The sequence below is a fragment of the Eptatretus burgeri genome, chromosome 13 (assembly GCF_056783735.1).
Source record: "Eptatretus burgeri isolate ZD-2024b chromosome 13, Ebu_testis_v1, whole genome shotgun sequence".
Taxonomy (NCBI): Eukaryota; Metazoa; Chordata; class Myxini; order Myxiniformes; family Myxinidae; genus Eptatretus; species Eptatretus burgeri.
In genome coordinates this window covers 65,723,378-65,739,328 of record NC_140973.1, presented here as the reverse complement: position 1 = coordinate 65,739,328, position 15,951 = coordinate 65,723,378, and the positions used below count along the sequence as shown (strand labels likewise).

Below are 15,951 nucleotides of genomic sequence, written 5' to 3'. Positions count from 1 at the left end.
GTCTCTCCGTCTCCGTCTCCCCCGTCTCTCCGTCTCCCCCCGTCTCTCCGTCTCCCCCGTCTCTCCGTCTCCCCCGTCTCTCCGTCTCCCCCCGTCTCTCCGTCTCCCCCCGTCTCTCCGTCTCCCCCCGTCTCTCCGTCTCCCCCGTCTCTCCGTCTCCCCCCGTCTCTCCGTCTCCCCCCGTCTCTCCGTCTCCCCCGTCTCTCCGTCTCCCCCCGTCTCTCCGTCTCCCCCCGTCTCTCCGTCTCCCCCGTCTCTCCGTCTCCCCCGTCTCTCCGTCTCCCCCGTCTCTCCGTCTCCCCCCGTCTCTCCGTCTCCCCCGTCTCTCCGTCTCCCCCGTCTCTCCGTCTCCCCCCGTCTCTCCGTCTCCCCCCGTCTCTCCGTCTCCCCCGTCTCTCCGTCTCCCCCCGTCTCTCCGTCTCCCCCGTCTCTCCGTCTCCCCCCGTCTCTCCGTCTCCCCCGTCTCTCCGTCTCCCCCGTCTCTCCGTCTCCCCCCGTCTCTCCGTCTCCCCCGTCTCTCCGTCTCCCCCGTCTCTCCGTCTCCCCCCGTCTCTCCGTCTCCCCCGTCTCTCCGTCTCCCCGTCTCTCCGTCTCCCCCGTCTCTCCGTCTCCCCCCGTCTCTCCGTCTCCCCCGTCTCTCCGTCTCCCCCGTCTCTCCGTCTCCCCCCGTCTCTCCGTCTCCCCCGTCTCTCCGTCTCCCCCCGTCTCTCCGTCTCCCCCGTCTCTCCGTCTCCCCCGTCTCTCCGTCTCCCCCGTCTCTCCGTCTCCCCCCGTCTCTCCGTCTCCCCCGTCTCTCCGTCTCCCCCGTCTCTCCGTCTCCCCCGTCTCTCCGTCTCCCCCCGTCTCTCCGTCTCCCCCGTCTCTCCGTCTCCCCCCGTCTCTCCGTCTCCCCCGTCTCTCCGTCTCCGTCTCCCCCCGTCTCTCCGTCTCCCCCCGTCTCTCCGTCTCCCCCGTCTCTCCGTCTCCCCCCGTCTCTCCGTCTCCCCCGTCTCTCCGTCTCCCCCCCGTCTCTCCGTCTCCCCCGTCTCTCCGTCTCCCCCGTCTCTCCGTCTCCCCCCGTCTCTCCGTCTCCCCGTCTCCCCCCGTCTCTCCGTCTCCCCCGTCTCTCCGTCTCCCCCCGTCTCTCCGTCTCCCCCGTCTCTCCGTCTCCCCCCGTCTCTCCGTCTCCCCCGTCTCTCCGTCTCCCCCCGTCTCTCCGTCTCCCCCGTCTCTCCGTCTCCCCCGTCTCTCCGTCTCCCCCGTCTCTCCGTCTCCCCCCGTCTCTCCGTCTCCCCCCGTCTCTCCGTCTCCCCCCGTCTCTCCGTCTCCCCCGTCTCTCCGTCTCCCCCGTCTCTCCGTCTCCCCCCGTCTCTCCGTCTCCCCCCGTCTCTCCGTCTCCCCCCGTCTCTCCGTCTCCCCCGTCTCTCCGTCTCCCCCCGTCTCTCCGTCTCCCCCGTCTCTCCGTCTCCCCCCGTCTCTCCGTCTCCCCCCGTCTCTCCGTCTCCCCCGTCTCTCCGTCTCCCCCGTCTCTCCGTCTCCCCCGTCTCTCCGTCTCCCCCGTCTCTCCGTCTCCCCCCGTCTCTCCGTCTCCCCCCGTCTCTCCGTCTCCCCCCGTCTCTCCGTCTCCCCCCGTCTCTCCGTCTCCCCCCGTCTCTCCGTCTCCCCCGTCTCTCCGTCTCCCCCGTCTCTCCGTCTCCCCCGTCTCTCCGTCTCCCCCCGTCTCTCCGTCTCCCCCGTCTCTCCGTCTCCCCCGTCTCTCCGTCTCCCCCCGTCTCTCCGTCTCCCCCCGTCTCTCCGTCTCCCCCGTCTCTCCGTCTCCCCCGTCTCTCCGTCTCCCCCGTCTCTCCGTCTCCCCCGTCTCTCCGTCTCCCCCGTCTCTCCGTCTCCCCCCGTCTCTCCGTCTCCCCCCGTCTCTCCGTCTCCCCCGTCTCTCCGTCTCCCCCCGTCTCTCCGTCTCCCCCCGTCTCTCCGTCTCCCCCGTCTCTCCGTCTCCCCCGTCTCTCCGTCTCCCCCGTCTCTCCGTCTCCCCCCGTCTCTCCGTCTCCCCCCGTCTCTCCGTCTCCCCCGTCTCTCCGTCTCCCCCCGTCTCTCCGTCTCCCCCGTCTCTCCGTCTCCCCCGTCTCTCCGTCTCCCCCCGTCTCTCCGTCTCCCCCCGTCTCTCCGTCTCCCCCGTCTCTCCGTCTCCCCCCGTCTCTCCGTCTCCCCCGTCTCTCCGTCTCCCCCCGTCTCTCCGTCTCCCCCGTCTCTCCGTCTCCCCCCGTCTCTCCGTCTCCCCCCGTCTCTCCGTCTCCCCCGTCTCTCCGTCTCCCCCCGTCTCTCCGTCTCCCCCGTCTCTCCGTCTCCCCCGTCTCTCCGTCTCCCCCCGTCTCTCCGTCTCCCCCGTCTCTCCGTCTCCCCCCGTCTCTCCGTCTCCCCCCGTCTCTCCGTCTCCCCCGTCTCTCCGTCTCCCCCCGTCTCTCCGTCTCCCCCCGTCTCTCCGTCTCCCCCGTCTCTCCGTCTCCCCCCGTCTCTCCGTCTCCCCCGTCTCTCCGTCTCCCCCCGTCTCTCCGTCTCCCCCGTCTCTCCGTCTCCCCCGTCTCTCCGTCTCCCCCCGTCTCTCCGTCTCCCCCCGTCTCTCCGTCTCCCCCCGTCTCTCCGTCTCCCCCCGTCTCTCCGTCTCCCCCCGTCTCTCCGTCTCCCCCCGTCTCTCCGTCTCCCCCGTCTCTCCGTCTCCCCCCGTCTCTCCGTCTCCCCCCGTCTCTCCGTCTCCCCCGTCTCTCCGTCTCCCCCGTCTCTCCGTCTCCCCCCGTCTCTCCGTCTCCCCCGTCTCTCCGTCTCCCCCGTCTCTCCGTCTCCCCCGTCTCTCCGTCTCCCCCCGTCTCTCCGTCTCCCCCGTCTCTCCGTCTCCCCCCGTCTCTCCGTCTCCCCGTCTCTCCGTCTCCCCCCGTCTCTCCGTCTCCCCCCGTCTCTCCGTCTCCCCCCGTCTCTCCGTCTCCCCCGTCTCTCCGTCTCCCCCCGTCTCTCCGTCTCCCCCCGTCTCTCCGTCTCCCCCGTCTCTCCGTCTCCCCCGTCTCTCCGTCTCCCCCCGTCTCTCCGTCTCCCCCGTCTCTCCGTCTCCCCCCGTCTCTCCGTCTCCCCCGTCTCTCCGTCTCCCCCGTCTCTCCGTCTCCCCCGTCTCTCCGTCTCCCCCGTCTCTCCGTCTCCCCCGTCTCTCCGTCTCCCCCCGTCTCTCCGTCTCCCCCGTCTCTCCGTCTCCCCCCGTCTCTCCGTCTCCCCCGTCTCCCCCCGTCTCCCCCGTCTCCCCGTCTCCCCCGTCTCCCCCGTCTCCCCCCGTCTCCCCCGTCTCTCCGTCTCCCCCCGTCTCTCCGTCTCCCCCGTCTCTCCGTCTCCCCCCGTCTCTCCGTCTCCCCCCGTCTCTCCGTCTCCCCCGTCTCTCCGTCTCCCCCGTCTCTCCGTCTCCCCCGTCTCCCCCGTCTCTCCGTCTCCCCCGTCTCTCCGTCTCCCCCGTCTCTCCGTCTCCCCCGTCTCTCCGTCTCCCCCCGTCTCCCCGTCTCCCCCCGTCTCTCCGTCTCCCCCGTCTCTCCGTCTCCCCCGTCTCTCCCTCTTCCCCCGTCTCTCCCTCTCCCCCGTCTCTCCCTCTCCCCCCGTCTCTCCCTCTCCCCCGTCTCCCCCCGTCTCCCCCCGTCTCTCCGTCTCCCCCCGTCTCTCCCTCTCATTTGTTCAAAGTCATCTGCCATCTGCGTGGAAATTGGCAAACGTCACCGCCGTGCAAAAACAAGTCCCTGCAACGACAGACCAATCAGCCTTCTCCCAATCATTAGCAAGGTTTAGAATCCATCATCACTTCAGACATCAAATCCTTCCTCTTCTCCAATGTCTTGATTTCTGATCATCGATTTGGTTTCAGACCAGGTCACTCTACCCTGGATATGCTGCTTCTGTTCTCCCAACAATGGAGGGAGGTCCTTAATGTCAGACAGGAAATTGGAGCCATATCCCTGGACATATCACGTGCTTTTGACACGGTCTGGCACCCTGCCCTGCTCACCAAACTCTCTTCCTATGGTAGCCAAGGCCATCTCCACTCATGGCTCACAGACTTCCTCTCCTGTCACAGCCAACGTGTGGCTCTAAATAGAGTTCTCTCCTCCCCTCTTCCTGTCCAGGCTGGAATTCATCAAGGCGGCGTTCTGGGCCCTGTTCTTTTTCTATTTTTCATGAATGATCTCTCCAACTATCTCGAAAATCCTCCTCCTCTCTTTGCTGATGACTCCACCCTCTGCTGTCCCATCTGTCATCCCTCAGACCAGCAATCAGCAGCTTCTTCACTCTCTGCAGATGTGGATAAAATCACAAACTGGTCCAACACATGGAACATGTCTCTCAATGCTGACAAATCTCACACTCTCACTATGCCTCTCTGAAAGGCCCATTTGGAATCCCCCCCCCCACCATCCCAACTACTTTCTCAACAATCCTCTGGAAGAAGTCCTTTCATTCAAGCTTCTATGTCTTACTATCTACCAGGATCTTTCTTGGGAAAGCCACATTTCCAACCTGGCCTCCAAATCTAGTCGCCGACTGGGCATCCTCAGTCATTTTAAGTCCTTCCTCGGCCGACCTCAGCTCCTGAGCACATACAAAGCTTTCGTCCGCAGCCTGATGGAGTACTGCTCTCCTCTCTGGGCTGGTGCTCCTGCCTCTCACATTTCTCTGCTTCACGCTATAGAAACCAAGGCATTTATAATCATTGGTATCTCCCGTGGTGAGGCTGAGTCTTTGGGCCTCTCACACTCAACGCAGGCAGGTCGGTGGTCGTTCTGTCTTCTACAGTCTCCTCTTCAGTCTTGCCCCTCCCCCACTCTGTCTGCAATATGTCTGTCCCCCCCCCCCTCATATTTCTGCAGGGCGCTCAGTCTGCCAGCAACCCCCTTTGAGTAAAACTACCAAAATCATGAATCGCTGCTCACCTTCACTCTTTCATTCCTCGTTTTTCCCGCCTTTTGAATAAACTCCCCCACTCTCCTAAATCCCATTCTTCCCTCCAGGTATTCAAAACGCTGTTCACCACCACCTCTTATCTTCCCCCATCCACATCCATGATCTTTTCTGACCCCCCCCCCTTTTCATCCACCCCAAACCTACCTCCTTCAAATTCCCTGCCTTCCTTCCTGAAAGTTCCCTGTCGTGTACGGTCCTGAAAGTCCCTGTGATGTCCATCTTGTGTACCATGTGTTTTCCACCCCATCCCTCTCCCTTGCACAGATCTCATAATGTCTCTGTTCCCTACTGTTTTGTCCTTCCCTCTCCCACCCCTCTTGTCTCTTGCCCCCCCCCCTTGTTCTGCACTGTGTGTTAGCTCCAATACGAGCCTCGACAATGTATACAAAAAAAAAACTTCTGTTTCAAAGAAAAGGCACCAACCGAGTAGTCCAAAGACTAAAGGTGTTCAGTTTACATCAAAAGCAAACAATAATATAAAATAATCCCATAATAACAAAGTTAACAACAAAAAGAGCAATCAGAGATTGCAGACCCTCACTGGACTGGGACTTCTTTTGAGTGGTGTATTTTTTTGGAGGTTTTTGGGTAAATCCAATATTGTTGCCAAACCATATGACCTATGATATATGTGTGAACCTTTTGTTCCTCATGGACAGGCGGTCATACGTGTAAAGTTTCGCCTCGATCTATTCAACCACTTCAGAGAAGATTTTTGAAGGTTTAAAAAAATATAAAACAATATGGCTGCCAAATCACGTGACTGATGACATCATTAAATTTTTTTCCCCCCATTTTTCTGTGGACCATTTTATCTCAAGATGACCCTCAAACATTTTCACTGATCAGATGCGGTGTTCAACATATGCAATTGATGTCATAAATAAAATCTCATTCCCCATGAGTACTTGCCACGTGCCAGGTTTCAAGTTTTTTATTTTTTTTTCCTTCCCCCTTGGTGGGGTTTCAGAGATAGAGGTCCAAAGTTTTACCATTTTTCCAACATTGCTGCCAGACCACGTGACCTATGACGTCATAATTATCATTCATTCGACATGAGTCATCACACTAATGGTGAAAATTTCGTCTCAATCCGACAAGCGGTTGCAGAGAAAAACATCAGAAGTTCTGTGCGGGCACACACACACCCAAATGCAATACCTTCTCTCCTCTGGCGAGCGTACAAGGAAATCTAACACAGGTGGAGGCCATTCAGCCCATCATGCCCGCACGAACACCACACCAACCCATCTACACAAGATCCAAGGAAGAAAATGAAAAAATAATACAAAAAATGAATTATTATTATTATTATTATTTTTTTCATTTTGTCGTTTTTGTATTTTTTATTTATTTTTTGGTATTTTTCTTCTTCCCTTCAGGGGAGGGGGCATGGGCTTGGTTAAAACCATACATCAACCACACAACACCTTGACAAGATGCCCACCAACAGCACTCCGTACACATGCACACAATCACCCATCAATGATCAAACTACCTAAATGTCCTGTCAACATCCCTCCACCCAGCTATCTCCATAACTTCCAGGTACCAATCTAATTCTAATTTAAACTTATCTATTTTTTCTGCTGCCACTACCTTTCTTGGGAGACCATTCCATGCATTAACTACTCTCTGAGTAAAAGTCCCCTTCCTTACTACCTTCTTAACTCTCCTCTTATTTACTCTCAGGCTATGGCCTTTGGTCCTATCACTATCTACTCAAGATAATTATAACAAGAGTGTAATAATAACACAAGTCTGGAGACGGCGATTGTTCACGAGCAATGTACATGGTTCGCCTTTTTTATTTTTTGACCTTCGAGGGGACACCAGGGGCAAACTGGCGGGAATCGGGAAAAACGTAAATGATGAAAGTTGTAGTACTCGAAGAGCACTACTTGCATACCAACTTTCATTTGAAACAGTTGAAAACCCTAAGAGCTCGATGCCCAATTTATTGATTTTTTTTGACATTTTCTAAGTTCGTGACCCTGTGACCTTGACCTTGGGACGAAAATGAAAAATCGAGCTCCGGGGGGCTATGCAGGTGCCATTGGGCTAACCAAATACCGAAACCGCTGCCAGATTCGACAAACCCCCTCGGAGAAGATGTAACTTTAAACCGCCTACCCCCTAAAACACATGTTTTTTGGGCGTGGCTCTGGCCATAATGGGTGCAGCACACCTATTCTCAGGAAAACACAACTAGATCATGATACAAACCTCCCACCAAAATTTTATCAAGATCGGATCAAAACCCACATAGCTATGCTCGGGACAGACAGACAGACACACCCATAACAAATATAGTGGTCACTAAGGCCTAGGTCACATTTGCCACGGCGGTCGTGGGGTCTCCAAAATCTGCGGCCACTAGCAATTATACGGCGGCCGCAGTATTTCCATGGTCACACAATGTAGCAGTCACATATGTTTTTATTTTTCGGGGAGCCGCACGGCGTATTTAGAAATTGTGGAGTCCGAAAACGTGGGGGTGCCGTACAGTCTTTGAGTTGATGTCGCACGGTGACCTTAGCGCGTCGCTGCGGCGGCCATAGATTTTTCAAGGTGCCCGCAGGGGGGCCCTAAGGCGAACGTGCGGCCAGACGGACCGTAATGAGTGGGTATATATACCAGTTCTTTTTTTACTGAAATAAAAATATACCAGTATATATAACTGAATATACTATAACTATAATATACCGTGGTGCCCCCAGAATCCGAACGCCCCATTGTTTGAACAAATTGTAATCCGAACAATTTTTTCGAGAAAATTTTGCCCTAAAAACCTTATACATTTTAAAAAAACCGAACACAACGAAGCGTTCATGTTTGTTCACGTGTCTCCCCCACCTGTTCGAGCCGCATCTTCGCGCTTTGTTCATTCAGTTCGTCGGTGGAAGTCCTCATGAAAGCATCTCTCGTGTGTCGATCGATACTTTAGGCCTCAGTCACATTTGCTCTACGGCGAGGATATGGCGGCCATACACCCTCTGAATTGACAAACGTGCGGTGGCCGCAGAGAAACTGAGGTGGCCTCAGGGTGGCCCGACGCCGTATGGCTATATTTTACAGGCCGTAAGGTCGCCGTGGAATTATAATGCGGAGTTTTCATTTCTATGTTCTTTTTCATTTTTCACTTTTTTCATTTCTATGTTCGCCGTAGAAATTCGACAAGCCGAAACAAAAGAACTAGTAAAAGAAAAAAAATAATTAACCCATTCGTTACCGTCCGTCTGGCCGCACGTTCGGCTTAGGGCCCCCCTGCAGTCCCCCTGCGGTCACCTTGCGGGAACCTTGCGTCTGCCTTGAAAATTATATGGCCGCTGCAGGAACGCCCTAAGGTCACCGTGCGACATCAAATCAAAGACCGTACGGCGCCCCCACGTTTTCGGTCTCCACAATTTATAAATACCCCATGCAGCTCCCCAAAAAATAAAAACATATGTGACTGCTACATTGTGTGACCGTGGAAATACTGCGGCCGCTTTATAATTGCTAGTGCCCGTACATTTTGTAGACCCTCTGGCCGCCGAGCCAAATGTGACTTAGGCCTTACCTCGTGCTTTCACCTTCATTTGTGATGTTTGTTTTTTAATCATCTTGTGTTTTAATAACAAAAAAAGCAATCCGATCACGTGGTGTGACGGACTGTCAGGCAAGGATTGAATTTCACAGCAAAACCAGTTGTAATTTGGAATATCCATGATTACATCAGCCCGATGCGTTTGATGAAAGTGATTGTGGTTCTGTGGGCATCATGCTTGATGAATGAGCTGCCCTGGGGGCAGCGCTCTCGCAGAGTGCGCGAGCGATCGGAACCCAGGCCAGAGCACGAGCCTGTGTGGACCTTTGGATGTGGTGATTGTACCAGTTTACATACAATACACCGCCACCGAAGGTCATTTACTCATCTTATTTTACCTTGAACATGGGGAATTTCAGTTTAAAGTGTCTTCAAAGTGGGTTTTCTTTGGGTCCACGAACGGATTAATTCACTCCATTATTTCTTATTGGGAAAATATTTTTTGAATCCGAACTTTTTGCAATCCGAACAGCCTCCTGGAACGAATTAAATTGGGATTATGGGGGCACCACTGTGTATAGGCAAACACCTATATTCCGATCTCTAGTGGTAGCGCACGGTTGACGCAGACTGCCACGGAGGCCGTACGTAGGTGCACGGCGGGCGTAGGGGAACCGTGCGTCGACCCTGCATTGCCCACAGGTAGTCACACAGACTGCAAGGCCACCGTACGGCGACCGTGGAAATAGTGCGGCCGCCGTAACTTTTTGGGGGTTGGGAAAATTCATTTTTCATTGAGAAGAGCTTACGGCAGCCGCACGAATAACGCAAGCCCACCATACGCCCTACGTACGGTCGATGTGGAACACATCTACGTCATAGCTTGGCTTGTCGAATTGCTACGGTGAACGTAGAAATTAAAAAAAAGTTAGAACTCCGCTATAATTCCACGGTACCCCAACGGCCTGTAAAATATAGCCAAACGGTGTAGGGCCTCCCTGAGGCCACCTCAGTTTCTCTGTGGCCGCCGCACGTTTGTCAATTCAGAGGGCGTACGGCCGCCGTATCCTCGCCGTAGAGCAAATGTGACCTCGGCCTAACATACCCAGGAAGCAAAATGAAGCTGATGTCATGGTCATCAAAGCTAGAGCTTTGCTGCAGTCTTTTGCTCCAATAAAGGGCGAGCAAACAAAATGTTGACATTGTTTTGCTTTTCCTGGCAGTTGGCATACCTTTGTCAACTTCACTTGATTACAAACCTCTCATTTGAAAAATCTGCCAATGCAGACTGCCACGAGCCTTGACAAATTCTAGCATTCTGCTATCTCACAAACCTCTTTCTTTCTCTCTCTCCCTCTCTGATGTACCATACTCTTCACAGAGCATTGGTTCCACCAAAACAGTTTCCTGAGCAAAAGGTTACACTGGATGGTTTGCCACTGCCTTCCCAGCAGGAATTTGGAATTTGCACATGGTTCCCACGATAGCTCACCGATTCTTTGCAAAGGATACCATGGGGTCTTTACCATCGTCCAACTAATGCCGGCAGGTGGGATTCCCATTTAACATCAATCCCAGGGACAGCACATGTATTGATGAATCACCCTGCCTGCGAAACACTGGGTTGATGGTTTACAGTTGGGTTGGGATTCGGAACTACAATACCTACTACTTGGTACCGATATCCACGATAAAGAATTGTCTGAGAAAACGCTTTTAACGTAAACCCCCCACCGCCTCAAAAAACTGAGATTTTGAGGGGGTTTTTTTCAAGTTTGGATCATGACCCTGGGTTTGGGACACCCTGCTTCAGACTATTCTGCCATCCCCTTATACCTTTGTAGGAAGTTTAAAGAGATCAAAAGGTTTCAGTTACCTTGGAAACAGCGTTGTAACAGCAATAACACCTGCACAACTTCACTCGAAGTGTTTTTCACAAGAACTGACAAACTGCATTCAACGAGAAACGAGAAGTTTGAATCGAGAAGCAAACTGAAAAGTGCAATAATGGCCTTCAGTTTTCGAACAAGCAAACACTTGTATAGTCTTGCCAGGAGCATATTTTGCCTTCCACTTTGTAAACTCATGTTGCTTGATGGGATTATTATTATTATTCTTTTCTTTCCACCAAACTTTGTCACTCGTGTTTCTCGGCGCCGTGATGCTGATGAACTTGAAACCGCACAGGATTGTTTTGATTGATCAGGTGGAGTTTATTTCCTTCAATGAACCTAAATTGGTTGAATCAGGTGGCCATCTTGGATTAGCAAATTGTTTCAAAATACATTTTGAAGGTCATCTTCTCCAGAACCACTGAACTGATCGAAGCAAAACCAGATAAGTCATCGGTTTCCCGGGATGCTGGAAGGTTCTGAATGAGAAGCATCTCTGTTTAGTATAATTTGGCAGTGGCCAATTAAAATCGCCCGTTTGTCAATATCGGGAAGTTGGTGGATTTTAATAGTGGAAAACTGTTGCATTTAGGTTATAGCTTGTAGTGATTATAATTTGGACACTTGTGACCATATCCCATGAATCTATTTGGAACGATGAAGACGCTAATGCCTATTTCAACAAGAAAAACAGCCTTTTTGAGGCTTTTAGTTTGGCCGGTTTAATAATACTAAATTGGAAGGTGACTCTTGGTTCCTCCTCCTAACACAGGGCGTTGCTGCTTTGGAAGCCTTGATGGTTGCTCGCAATACAATTTGTCTATTTCATGACTAATTGTATTTTAAACGTTTTTTTAAATTATTATTTAATAAATAATTATTTTTTCCCATTTTGAAGTGTATAAAATATAGTGGTGGTATGATTTCATCAATTTCCACCATTGCAACATTCGTACCTAAAACGGTTGAAAAACACTGATGTGAGGTCCGAACCCTGAACGATGATTGTAAGAATCAATTTGACGCAGTTACTGAAGCATTTTGGTGAAGTGCTGAGTGACTGAGATACGGACGTGTTCTCTGCTCTGAAAGCTTAGGCCCTGGTTTAAATTGTGACAAAGTGTGATCCATCCATTTCATCAAAAATACTCGCATGTGGATTCTTTTGCATCTTTCAATTTCTAAATAATACTCTTGATCTCATTCAAGTTTTGAGGGAAATGCATTTCTCGGCACACACGCACTTCAGTTGGCGACCATTGATGAATGTGCCACTGAAAATGGAAGATGTCTCGGTAACAAAATTGAACATTGCGAAGACAGCAGGTTTTTTTTGGGGGGGGGGGTTGATAAGCATTAATGGAAAAGATAGCGGCACCGGAATAATCTTTCTACATGGGATCTCTTCTAATATATATGACAGTACTGTGTTTGGAGCGCTCTGTGCAAATGATAGTTTAAGGTTTAAATTTCCTCCTTTCTTACAAGTCTTATCAAACTACTTTATTTCAAATAAATAAATAAATTTATATATATAAATATTGTATTCAAAATAATTTTCCATTCACCTGACCTTATTTTCTTGACTTATCTACTACTGGCAGGCTCGGCTTGGTCACGGATGTTTATACAGTAAGGTCACACAAAGTTACCTGAAAACTGACAGCACTGCCACTCAATTGAGATTTGTTCATTCATTATTTGTGGATGACTCCTGAATCATAAGTGTCCCTGAGGCAACGAAGAATGGGCACTAACCTGTTATCTATAACAAAAAATTCTGAACCACAGCACTTCTCCCAACTCATGGAATAATGGCGTAAAACTTGATTCTGGATGAAAAAAAACTGATTTACAGGCCAGCCATTCTTTGATCAGCTGCCTTTTTGTTTCTTATCTTAGCATTTTACAATAAAAATTGGGCAAGATGCCCCTCCCCCCTTCACATACACTTGCGACCTTATTGGTTATTTTGTTCAGCATACGGAACATTTGTCATTTCTTTAACTGCCCACTTTTCCGTCAAGCCTGACAACCCTTTCATGTGCACCGTCGGGATACTGAACATGTAACCAGGATTGAGGAGCTTTCTAGGTTGGTGCATCCTGTCGCACCTTTCTGTTAAATATTTTCTCCTTGCCTCTATTTACATATTATCACACTATAAATGTAATAAGAAAACCTGTATTGTGATGAAATGTCTTCCCCAGCCTCCTCGCACCACATCTCATTTTACTTTATTGCTCACATGGTGTGTTTTTGACTTTCAATCCAATTGCTAATTCCCAGAGTTAATAATTCAGCTCACACACTAAAGCTTAGTCATTGCTTATTCGGCCAATGTCGCAGGAAATTCAAGCTTAGCGTGATTGTGTAGAATGGAACATTTTGCATGAATGCATGTAAATCGCATGGGAATTGCATCTGAAGCTGGTTTCAAGATTGAAATCTATTTTTATTGAGATGAATTGAAAACCAAAAAAACAAACACCTTGTGTGACAATATGGCATCATCTTATGTCTAAAGTGTCAAGTTCTCCTTTACTGCATTAACTACGTGGTGCAATAAGCCGCTGAGAAGTAAACCGGGCTGTTTGGGTTAGAGTAAGTCAACAGTTTCAGAGAATAAGTTGCAAGTGTTGACTGATTGACAGATGTTGTGCTATCTCATAAGCTCACCAAATCTATGTTCCAGGTGAGCGAATAATACGAGTTCCCGCTGCGTCAAGTTGAGTTCAGTGCACCAAAAATAATCTTTCAAGATCACAAAAATTCCATTTTGGTGTTTTTGCGAACCAATGGTCCTGTAGCCCACCTGGCTGGTTGCCATAAAGTGTAGTGATGGGTCAATCATGTTAACAATAAGAGCTGGATTTATAATGCACATTTTCGGTCAGGTATTATTGACATTATGTTCAGTCGTGCAACTCCCTGCTGTCTGAGCCTTTGAGATATTACCCACTTCAGGTATGATGATATCGCTTCCTGTTGTGTCAAAATTGGCCCTAACTGCAACTCTATGGTGTCTATAATTCATGTTTTTTTTTTTTTTGAGAAGTTGGCCACTTTCTGGATTATAATGTGATTGGTGGCCATATTGTGTTTCAGATCAGCTTCTTTTCACCAAACGTTCCCATGAATAGTCGATCATATATTTTAAGTTTCACATTGGTAGGTTAAGCGGTTTCAAAGAACATTAATTTTAAAGGCTTTCTTTTGATCCCAATATGGCTGCCAGACCACATGACCAATGACATCATTGTTAACCATTTCTATTTTTTCGATTTAGTCGATCACGTGTAAATTTTTACTTCGATCAAGAGGGTTTTTAAAGGTTTTTATTAATTAATTAATTAATTTATTTATTTTATGATCCATTATGGCTACCATACTACATGACTGATGCCGTCATTGTGAACAATCTATATTTCCCTTGGATAGTTGATCACAACTTTAAAGTTTCGCATTAATCAAGTAAGCGGTTTGAGAGAAGATTGTTAAAGTATTTCCTATAATCCAAAATGGTGGCCAAACTAGATCAAATTCTCGTACTTTTGGGACCTTTAAACTTTACAATGACATATTTATGGGGGGGGGGGGGATACCATGAACAAACTTGAGTTCAACCACACCAAAGATCATTTTGGCTAAGTTTGGTCACAATCCCATCAGCTGTTTCAAAGAATAAGTTGCAAGTGTAAATTGACAGATGGACGTCATGCCATCTCATGAGCTCGCCTAAATTGTTCCAGATGAACTAATAATATGAGTTCCCTTTGAAGCAGGAGGAAGCACTTCGGCCCATCAAAACCTGTGCTATTATTTACACCTTCTGGTTGTTGGTCCATGCGCTATAATTTTTGTTAATGCTGAGCGTCAAGCAAGGAAGCAGCACATTCCATTTTTAGTCTTTGGTTTGACTCGGCCAGGATTCGAACTGCCAACCCCTCAGAGTCAGAGCAGACACTCAGCATTGCACCACTGTGGCTGGTGAATATGTTAATGCCAGTTTTCAACAAAATATTTCCTGCTGTTAATGATGGTTGTTCTGTGAGTTGAATATGATTCTAAATGAGAACTTTAACTTTGAGCCCAGAACATTTCCCATGTTTGACAGCCCTGAGAACTTCTCCGTCGCTCGATTAACCTTCCAGTCATTTCAAGAGCAAGCGTGAAGCGTTTTATATACTTTATACATGCCGTGTGTCATGGTCACAAAGGAAGAGGTATGGAATGGAAGAAAGATTCCTTAGAAGCTCCCACCCCCCTCCCAAAAAAATTTTTAATCACAAAACGCAACCAACATCAACATGTTCCTGAACGGGCAAATCTCAGCCAATGGACTTTTCTGTTTTCTTCCTCCCACCCTCCCTCCCCCCCTGCATTTAATATTTCATCATAAATCCTAGGAGCAGTTCATAAATCCTACGAGCAGCTCAGTGAAGCAGGCCCAGAGTTCCTGGTGTACAGGCAGCCTCTCCATGGTTATTCTACCACTGCAATGTGCCTGGGGGAAGAAAGTCCGCTAGAAATTTGTAGCACCGGTGGTTCCCCAGGGTGCAGCCAGCTCCATCAGGACACAAAACCCATCACACCAATGCGATCAAGCATTGCCGCCAAGTCCTACTTCAATACGATAACATGCAATGTAATAAAATTGTCCATATTGCTGGTAATTCTGTTCATATTATTTGAAATGATGTATAATTTTATCCTCTCGTTGCAGATGGAGCCAAGATTGAATCAAATGGGATTCATTGTAACATTGAGGAACACATTTGCTTTGAATAACCGATATTGTCGACGACACGTCTTAGGATTATCCATTTCTTCTTTTTATTTAGCACTGGAATGATAGATGTTTGCTCTTTTCAAACGTTTTTGGATCATTGTTAGTGAAACTTGCATTGTGCTTTTTTTTTTTTCATGTTCATAGTTTTGCATTTCTTCACTTTGTATTTGAATTTAAAGGTTGCAACATATGAGAGTGGGTGGTGGACAGAGAGAGGGGGAGAGAGAAAAACTTGGAATTATGTCTTGGGATTAAAAACCACACCTGCGTATTACACCATTCGTATTGCATTGGGCTTTGTTTAATGTCATACATTTTGCACTTTAATGGCCAAACCTGAGTGTAGAATTCACAGTAAATGTTTTTCTGAAACGAGGTTTATTTATGAGGTTTGCTCTTGAAATTTAGCATGGGGCCTGCAAGGCTTGCCTCTGCTTTAGCAGGGGAAATGGCCTTAAAATGTGTGAGTGTGTGTGTGTGTGCTCTTGAAATTTTGATTAGCTTTTTTCAAAGCTTCACACTTATCGGATTGAATGCACATGGACTTCATTCCACCAGATCACAGAAGCTATGCAGTCAGGCTCGCAGGATGGCCTAGATGTACGCACACTTCTCTGAGCAGTCTAGCTAGGGTTTCAATCTCGCCGCAGTGACAAACTCTCATCCCTGTGTTTCACAGGCATGGCGAAACACCATTGTGCACCGTCCCTCTGATAAACTTGGCGTCCCATCTGCCAGCATTAGTGGGTGGACCAGAATGATTCCACTGTGTCCTTACT

At 49.5% G+C, this 15,951-nt stretch overlaps 1 protein-coding gene across 3 annotated transcripts in view; it reads left to right on the top strand.

Moving 5' to 3' along the window:
- Positions 1-15,446, top strand: part of LOC147014674 (uncharacterized) — a 110,495-nt gene extending 95,049 nt beyond the window's left edge. For all 3 annotated transcript variants that reach the window (XM_085850687.1, XM_085850686.1, XM_085850685.1), the window contains one exon: positions 15,107-15,446. The gene's annotated coding sequence lies outside the window, so the exon portion shown is untranslated. The remainder of the gene's footprint in view (positions 1-15,106) is intronic.
- The last annotated feature ends 505 nt before the right edge of the window (positions 15,447-15,951 follow it).